The sequence below is a fragment of the Macrobrachium nipponense genome, chromosome 43 (assembly GCF_015104395.2).
Source record: "Macrobrachium nipponense isolate FS-2020 chromosome 43, ASM1510439v2, whole genome shotgun sequence".
Taxonomy (NCBI): domain Eukaryota; kingdom Metazoa; phylum Arthropoda; class Malacostraca; order Decapoda; family Palaemonidae; genus Macrobrachium; species Macrobrachium nipponense.
The window spans coordinates 19,935,814-19,945,813 of NC_061104.1; positions in this window are offsets into that span (position 1 = coordinate 19,935,814).

The following is a 10,000-nucleotide window of genomic DNA, read 5'->3' on the forward strand; positions in this document are numbered from 1 at the left end:
AGCGTGTTTTGTGGTAGGGTTTCTCTCGTTATGAAGGGGTGAGTGTTAAAAAATGTTTTTTTAGTCCTGGGTTTTTTTTTTTTAATCATTTTGTGAATTGTGGGATTGGTTTAAGATATCACATTTTTTCCCATAGTAGCAGAAAGTGGCGTGTTTTCTTTATTGGCGCATGTTTAGAAGAGACGTATTCGTCTTTGTGTTGATATATGCGTGTGTATGAATGATTTTCATACATGCGAAACTGTGCTTGAATTGCATTTTTTGCTGGGACAAAGAGCGCCCACTCGTTCTTACTCGCTCAGCGTAATTTCTGCTGAACCGGCCCAGAAGGGTATTAGGGTATTGCAAGGGGAAGGTGAGTAGTGGTCTGCCTCGGGGGGCATTGCTTACCGGGAGGGTGAAACTTTTTTTTTTTTTTTTTTTTTTTTTTTTTTTTTTTTTTTTTTTTTAGTGAGGGGTGAACTCCTTCTTTTTTTTTTCTTTGTGTCGGGGCATCGGGGATGAATTTGCCCTTGATAATGAATTTCCAATGCCAGGACATCAGCTGATAATGATTAGTTGATGATGTGAGATGCCCGTAGGGTTTTTTTTTTTTTAGAAAGAGATTTTTTTTCTCTTGAGTGAAGAGAAATGGAAATGAAATGCATATGGGATGTGTGTATGTTTACCTTATGCTTTTCAAGCACAATTATAATGGGGGACACAGTGATTATTTTTCTTTTTAATAGAGATTTGCTTGTGTTGGAGAGATTACTTTAAAATGGTGCTGTGTGGTGATGACTGATGTTGTCAATTGGTGATGCCATTGCCGAGTGATGATGATTGCTGACTGGTGATGAGTGATGACTGATGATGATTGATGATGATACCCGGGAGTGGTAATGGGGTTGTATGTGCCTGGTGGTGGGTGGGTGCCTCGTGTTGTATTTGGTGTATACTGGGGGAATTGCAATATTTAATGAACTTACTGGAGAATTATTACTATGGGGAATTCTTATTATCATTATTAATTGAGATATTTTACGGGGGGTTACTTAAGTAGAATTATCATTACTTGAGACATATTTTAAGAGAGATTTGAGATATTTCATGGGATATTATTTTATAATTATTACAGATAATTATATTATGGAGAATTATTACAATGAATTATGGGAGAAGTTTTGTAGTTATTTATTTATTGAGTTTTTATGACTTTAGAGAATATGTCAGTCGTTCATGGGTGATGAATCTGGCTGAATTTTGGTGAATTGTGCTGAATTTTGCTGAACTTTTGGTGAATTTTGTGCTGAATTTTTGGTGAATGGGCAAGCATTAACATTGGTGATGTTTTTCTATACTAATACTGGTGATTTTGATGATAGCAAGTGGTGATACAGCTGATAATGATACTTCTGATACTGGTGATTTGTTTTATATACTAATACGTGGGTGTTGCAAAGCTATCAAGGGTGGTGTTGTTGTTTTTTTTTTTATTTGGGAGGAACTAACAACACATTTTTTTTGTTTTTCTTGTTTTTATGAGTTCAGCAGATAATTGCTTGACATCTATGTGAGTCATGGAGTTAGTTAACAGTGCCGTTGATTTTTCTTTTTTTGGAAGTTAGCCATAGCTGGCACAAGTTTTTTATCATGGGTGAATTTGAATTTATTTTTTCTCTCCAGTTTGTGTTAATATTTTTTAAATATCTCAGTTTGTGACTTAGAGTCATTGTTCGGGAATGTGACGTGTTTATGATTTCAGCTGTTTGATGCTGCAGAGAGATATATGGGAGAATTTTTGCATTTTTTTGAATGCATACGTAATGGCAATACATTTTTTTTCTCTGGATATTTGTGTCCCAGAAGTTGTGGGGTTTCTTGCACAATACCTTTGTTGTATTTGTGACAATTTTGCCAGAGATAGGAAACTTGGCCAAGTTTCTAGTCTCCTATGTCGTAGTGCATATGGAGAAATCTTTGCTTAGACACTGAATTTGGAGTTTTGTTATAATGAGTTGTGGCACATTGGTGATTTTTTCTAGAATTTCCTAGACAGTTTTAGTTGCCGATTTTTTGCCCTTTTTCAGCAGTTATGCTAAGGAGAGAGTCTATAGTTTTTTACTATAACATTGAGTTACTCCCTTGAGAATTGGAGGTATATTATTTTGGAGATATAATTGGAGATATATTTTTGGCCGTTTTATATTTGCCTATGGTGGTGAGAGCTATGTTTAGTTCAATTATTTTGCAGCCATCTTTGTTGCAAATGGAGACACTTTTGAGGAGATATGTGGGGCAATATTTTTTTAGTGTGTCAGCTGGATGCTTTGAGTGTATTTTTTTGGAGATGGGATTTCATTTTTGATTATCCTGCATGGAGATTTAATATATTTTTTGGAGACATGTTTTATTCCACATGGAGTTATTGGTGAAATAGAGGTAAGTATTTTTTATTTACCGAAATAGAGGTGAATATTTTTTATTGCTGGAGTGGTGGTTTTTATTAACATGTGGTTATCGGGGAAATAAGAGGGAATATGGTGTGGTGTGGTTATTAATTAAATAGAGGAAATATTTTTATCACTGGAGGGGTGTTATTATTAATATGGTGATATATATATATATATATATATATATATATATATATATATATATATATATATATATATATATATATATAGTATGTGTGTGTGTGTGTGTGGATGACATTAATCTTTGGCGGGTGACCTTTTTGGTGGTTATGATTTTTTCTTGAATTGAATTCCTGGAGTTTTTTCGAGCCAAAAGAAGAGTTCTGTGGTTCTTTCTTTTTGGTTTCGTGATTAATTGGAGGCAAGTGGCATTACTGCATTACGAGTCCTATGGAGATGTTGTGCATTTTTTATGTTCACAAGTGTGTTATTTTTGGAGGCATATAATTGCTGAATTACGAGTTTATCGTAGTTTTTTTTTTTTATCCTGGATAGGTGATAATTTTTTTTTTATAATTGGGTAGTGTCATGTGAGAGATATGTCTTCGAGACAATCTTTGAGCAGCTTATTCATATCCTGGAGATAATTTCGTGGAATGTGCTTACTTAGTGTCAGTATAGAACCTTTTTTTTTTAGAATCATGGGTTTCTGAACTTGCGAGTCTGACTAGACATTTTTTATGCTGCTGTTCAAGCATACGTGTCCGCAGGTGGATTTTTTGCTGACAGTGCTGTGATGATTCCGGTGTGATGACTCTCTTCCTCTAGTGGTGATTGCTCAGAGTTTTGCATAATATACATAACGCGGGGTTATGTATATCATGCATATATTATGTGCTTTGTGATGGGGAGAATGCATGTATTATTATTGCGGTTATTATTAATTTTTTTTTCTTTTTTCTTTTTTTCCGTTTCCTACGAGAGATGTAATTGGGGATTCAGCTTTAAATAGCATTTCTTTTTGGACGGGAGATGTAATTTATCGGGGTTGTGATTTACATAAATGGGCGTTTGACATTAAGTCTAATTGTAATTAATTATGTGAGCAGTAAAGGGTTTTTACTGTTAAACATTGGAGATTTTTACCGGTTTTGTGGGTTGCTGTAATATCAGAGCTTGAGAGAACATTTTTGAATTTTGGGTCTGGGCTTTTTATGTTATTTTTTTTTCTTGGGCTCATTACCTTTTTTGTCTGTTTTTTACTTGTGAGAACTTTCGAGTTTGAAATGTGAGTGCAAAGTCTGTGGAGTTACTGTGAGTTCTGGATTGTGTGTGCTGATGTGTGAATTTGGAGAATTAAATTAGAGAACTTAATATTTTTTTTTTTTGCTGAGATGTCATAATGACTCATGATTTAGTGGTCATATAAAGTGGAGTTAATTGGGAGACGTTCAGTTAGTATTTCTGACTTTTTGTGATCATTATCTGATAGAAGTAGTATGTCTGGGGTTAATTTTTTCTTTGATTGACCGATGACTTGACTGACATACTTAAACACACCATAATCGTCATTCCTGACGCTAGCAAGACGCCCACCAGCCGTGCAGAGATGTTGCTGTCGTTTGTCCAGGGTACTTACGAGAGTTTCTACGAGTCTACAGAGTTCTACAGCGCTTTTGGGTCTATAGAAGCCGTTAGATGTTTCCACTGGGAGGCATTCCGCCTTCCTATAGCTTGCTACAGTCTGTGCAGGAAGTTGCAGACAAAGAGGGATATTCAAGAAGTCCAAAATGAGAGAAAATTTATACCCCAAGTGTTACTGGAGATGAAGCGTGATAGACTTTACTTTATAATGCCAGAGTCGTGCAGTTATTACTATATTTTGTTTTGAGCCGGCCAATGTGTTTTATATATATAAGCTGTTTTATGTGACCTATGGCTAGGCAGGGGCTAGCCAGGGTAGTGGCCGAGGTACTGTCATAAATAAAGACTGATAATATGTTCGTTGTGACATTTCTAGGAATTTACAGATTCATCATATTTAACTTCCCATAGAGACAGAGTCTGAAGCGACGACCTGAGAAAGCTGACATCTCTTTCTGGGATGGTGTGATACGAAGATGCATACTTAAGCAGGTCAATGTTCGTTCTGTAGATATGTGAGTTCATGAGGGCTTGTTCAAGGTGCCTTAGAAAACTGGCTGTGACCAGTTACCAGAGTGTGAGTTCGTGTGTACATGTACGAACTATGTCTGTTCATAACGGGTAGTTTTAGGCCGAAACTAGGGAGACAGCTATGGGAGAAAACGCAAAATGCTGGGATAGCTCTGCGAAAGTCTATTTGTTTCAGTGTTAAAGTTCCAGGCTGCAATGGGTGAGTTATCATACTTTAGCCAAAGGGATGGCTTGTTGTCTGTTTGACATTTTGTAAAGATGTTCCATTTTGTTTAACCTTTTGACTTTGTCTTTACAATTGTGTGTATCCTCACTAGTGTGTTCTCCTGTCTTTTAAACAGGCGGTTCTAGTGAGGGGTCCTAGTGAGGGGACCGAGTGTCCTAGTGAGGGGACTGTGTTTTGGAGAAGAGATAATTGGTTTGACTAATTACTGATTAAGACATTTAAATACCGGGGGGTTATCTGAGTTAGTTGTCTGTGAGACTTGAACTATTATCTTTCCATTGTTGATCCTGTAAGAACTTGAGTTATTCAACTAGTACTTTACTTTGAATAAACATTATATTTTTTGTAACTCCGACTCTGATTTGATGACCTGATGGAATGGAGAGAGAGAGAGAGAAGAGAGAGAGAGAGAGAGAGGAGAGAGAGCTTTTGCCAGTGATCGCTTTGAGAGAGAGAGAGAGAGAAGGGACTGAGGGTTATCAGTTCGCCTAACGCTCAAGTTAATGCATACCAAAATGTTAAATACCGGCAGCGGATAGGTAACATATTATATATAATATATATATATATATATATATATATATGTGTGTGTGTGTGTGTGTGTGTGTGTGTGTGTGTGTGTGTGTGTGTGTGTGAAATTTTTGCGCTCGTAAATCCAAGCAAATAAATGTATCCAACATGTAAGTCTGGGTAAGGAAAGGTTACTTATTTGAACAATCACGACAATAAAAAAAATTACTTTATTAACCTTAGATTATGGGATCATAAAATTGCTTGTCTTTGGTAATATTCTTTGATCTAGCAGATTTAAATTGCAATGATTTTGTACGTCTTAATGAAATTGAATTTTTCATCATTTGAACTCCTTGTCACAAGAATTACGCGTTTCTGTTAAATTCTCTTTAATATAATTGCATCTAATTAATCTAATGCACATAATAACTATAAAATTAAAAATGAATTATCTGATATCTGTTGAATGTCAATGATACTTCGTGTGGATTTAAATATTTACCGATAACAAAGAATAATAAAAAAAAAATCTTCTTACCGCCCTTCTCCTATCTCCCATGTTCTATAACAGGACCCTGGAATTACAGCGAAATGGTGGCGAAAGGAAATAAGGAATAATCCGATGTTAAAGGATGAAGTATTACACAGTTGCTATTTTTCCTCTCCCTTAAATCCGTCCACTTTCCTCCCCTCGCCTTAATTCGCACCATAGATTATCCCAATAATGGTTATCAAACAAACTCTGAAATCTATGGTTTGAATTTTCCTTTCCAGAGACTCTTAAGCACCTGTAATCTCCTACAGGGCGGAAAAGATCCTTTTCTCCGTTTGCACAGTGTGAGTGTGAAATCATCATCTAGAATTCCGAATCACGAAGCCTCTCTTCCAAGTTTCTCCTGAGAGTGTGTTTGCTTTTTCTTTGCTCCTGAGGTTCATTTGTTTCGCTGTTCCGATGCCAAGACACGATTTTGTCCATTAGATCTGGTCGCTCTCTCGCCTCTCCTAATGGATGTCCCAGTAATATTTTTCCGGGACATAGTGAGGGTAGAATTAATGTGGAGCTTGACTGAAAGGGTGCATCTGTGAATGTGGTGTATGTATGTATGCGTATATACTTTCACCATCAAGCCTTTCCCCTAACAGAGGAGGCTTTGCTAAAACATACTGATTAAACCCCATTTCCACAAACGTGTTTTCCTTCATTCCCTTAATATGCTGCAAGCAATTCAAAACACAATGATCCATTTTTGTCACTTATGCCATCCTTCGTGTTTTTTCAGTCTCCTTGCTCTACATAAACAAGGTAACTAGCTCACCCCAATATCTTACGAATAGTTCTCCATAATACCTTATAATCAATTTCCAAACTTGCATCCCTTAAACAATAGTTGGCTCACGGTCCCTTTTCACACATCATGACTTCCAAACAAGTGCCGAGATTTTGGTATCCATTGCTTCCCACATTCTGTGATTCACCAAATCTGTGATTCAGTTATTCCGTTATTGACGTACACTGATGTTCATCTCTCCTCTTATCTTACCTCATCCGCCACATTATTGAGAAATGAACGTAGTTCGGTGACCTCCAGTAACCCAATACAGAAATATTGTAATGAATGTTGACTGATAGATTTATATTTTCGGCTTCCATTTACTTAGATAACGTTATACATTTATTATTTCTTAGAAAATTATAATCGTGAGTATATACCGAAATCGCAAAATCAATTGATAGTACACATATCATTTAGAATATCAATCAAATATTTACAGTATATTGTATAGGTATATATATATATATATATATATATATATATATATATATAATATATATATATATATATTATATATATAAACTTCCGAGCTCTTTCACCATTTGACTGTTGTAAGTCTCAGGTATTTTTTTTAGTAAGTGTTGTCTAATGGACAGAGAAACAAGGAACTGTCACCCTTTTCTATGCAACATTATTTCAAAACATCCTCGCAGACAAATATATGCAATGGCCCTAATAGCTTAAAAGCCTGCTAAATGGCTCGGAAATTCTGTTAAATTAAACCCCCTTTCCTCAAAATGTATATTCGTTTTGCAGTTCATTAAAAGCACTTAATTCCACTAAGTTGGGCAAAACAGCGGCAAACCATTTTTTTTTTAGATCCCTGGTGATTTTAACTGATTTGTGATGATGTTTTACTGTTGTCATTTGTTAGGGAAATGTTAAAAATGCAAGAAGTAGATGTAGGAGATTCTTCAAATAAAGTGTATTGATGAAAAATTAATACCATACGATGGTACAGATAATACATGATATATATATATATAATATATATATATATATATATATATATATATATATATATATATATATATATATATATATATGTATAACAGAATCACGAAAATTTGGAACGTGATAAATTCATAAATTAAGGTATAAGTTTATTTTTCCCTCGTGGCTTATACCTTTATTATATATATATATATATATATATATATATATATATATATATATATGCATATATATATATATATATTCACATATATATAGTGTATATATATATATATATATATATATATATATATATATATATATATATATATAAGTATATATATATATATATATATGTGTGTGTGTGTGTGTGTGTAAATGTATGTATGTATGTATGTATATGCCACATACACTTTGAAACTCGTCTAGCAATTTCATTCAAACTTGGTGCATTTACCATCTGGAAAGGAATGCTGAGGGTTAAGACATCATTAGCACCAAAGTGGTTAGGGTGTGTGGGAAAGGGGTGAAATATAAAGATAACCCAAAACTACAGATATTAGTGTCTAACCCATAGTTTTCGAGGTCTCTGAGATGAATGTGACACTCCTGATGCCCTTCAAGTCCAAATTAAGCCCCGATAGAAAAGGGGAGAAGAGAGAGTGTGGGAAGGGAGTGAATTGTAAAAATAACCGAAAACAACAGATATTAGTGTCTAAACCATAGTTTTTGAGGTTGCTGAGATGAATAGTGACACTTCCAATGCCCTTTAAGTCCAGTTCAGACTGATAAGAAGGGGGATAAGAAGGGCTGGAAAGGGGGTGACATGCAAAAATAACAGAAAACGACAGGTATTAGTGCTTAATCCATAGTTTTTGAGGTCACCGAGTTGAATAGTAACACTCCTGATGCCCTTCAAAATTGTCAAAGATGCTGGGCAATGTAACTGAAGCAACTATCCTAACAGGAAAGGGAGAGATTGAGAGAGCTTTTGGCAGAGGGGGTTTTGGGAGAGAGGAGAGAGAGAGAGAGAGAGAGAGAGAGAGAGAGAGAGAGAGAGAGAGTTTATCAGTTCGTATTTAGAGATTTCCGGGGAAATGCTGGTTTGGTCAGCTAGTATATATATATATGTATGTGCATATGTTTGTGTATGTGTGTATTATTGGTAAAAATCGCCATTAAATTTTTAAAAAAATGTGGTTAGAAAAACTTATCCAAGAGTTACCATCCAGTTCTTTATTAACTCGCTTGAACTGCCCCCCCCCTCCCCCCCCCCCTCCCCCCCCCCCCCCCCCCCCCCACCTCTCTCTCTCTCTATCGTCCCTCTCTCCTCTCTTCTCTCTCTCTCAAAGTGCGCGTGGAGTATGTGTCTAATGTCTGGGAAGCAAAACCCATAGCTCACATGAATCGCTGACCTGAATTAAAGCAAAAAATATTATAGAGAGAGAGAGAGAGAGAGAGAGAGAGAGAGAGGGTAACATCGCATGGTTGCTAGTATAATGAAAATCTAGCTCTACATGAAAATAATCAAACGAGAGACAGACACGCAGACGGAAAGACAGGAGAGAGAGAGAGAGAGAGAGAGAGAGAGAGAGAGAGAGAGAAGCCTTCACAAAACACTCAGAAAGTGTGTGCAATCCCACAGGTGTGATTGCAATACAAGAGAAATTGAAAATGCTCCTTTAGTGGCCTCTTGGATATAGGCCTGCGAATGTAATTCAGAATTAAGGGACCAAAGGAATGGCTTTAGAAGGTCTGGGGTGCGGGAATTTATCTGAATGAACGTGTATTAGGACGGCGACTCTCAATGTCACTTGAAGTTGGCTGAAATGTCAAATTTAGAATTATCTGAGCACATAGACTGTAAGAAGACTGTAAATGAGCGTTTTGCATTCAGTTTAAGGAACTGTCTAAATGCATAAATTTAGCCTATTGCCTACAAAACCAGTAAAAGAAATAGATATTAATTTCTTGAAGTATATTAGTAAATCACGATACACTTGTAAACAAACTCTCTCTAAAGTAAAGTAATATATTATAAAGTTAGCATAATTTTACCATGCTTTTAGAATGTTCCCAGTACGAAATAAAAAAAGAAAAAAAATAACCTATTTAAACTACATTTGCAGGCAAACATCCTGCAAAAAATAATTCAGCCACAAGTATACTGGTGCTGGTAAGAGCTCAGTAATCGAAATTGTAAAGTATAATGTGACCACGTCTAAGAAGACTAAACGATATGGTAAACCGCTGCCATAAACAGTTTCAGGTATTCATTTCTTTTTTATTAAATGTTTACACACAACAATGACAGAAAAATGTTACACCGGTCTCCAATTTGAAGTCGGAACAAGAGTCACTGACATTGTATGTCGTAATTATAAGTATATACCATTTAGACTTTCAAGAAGGGTTGTGTTCCCATA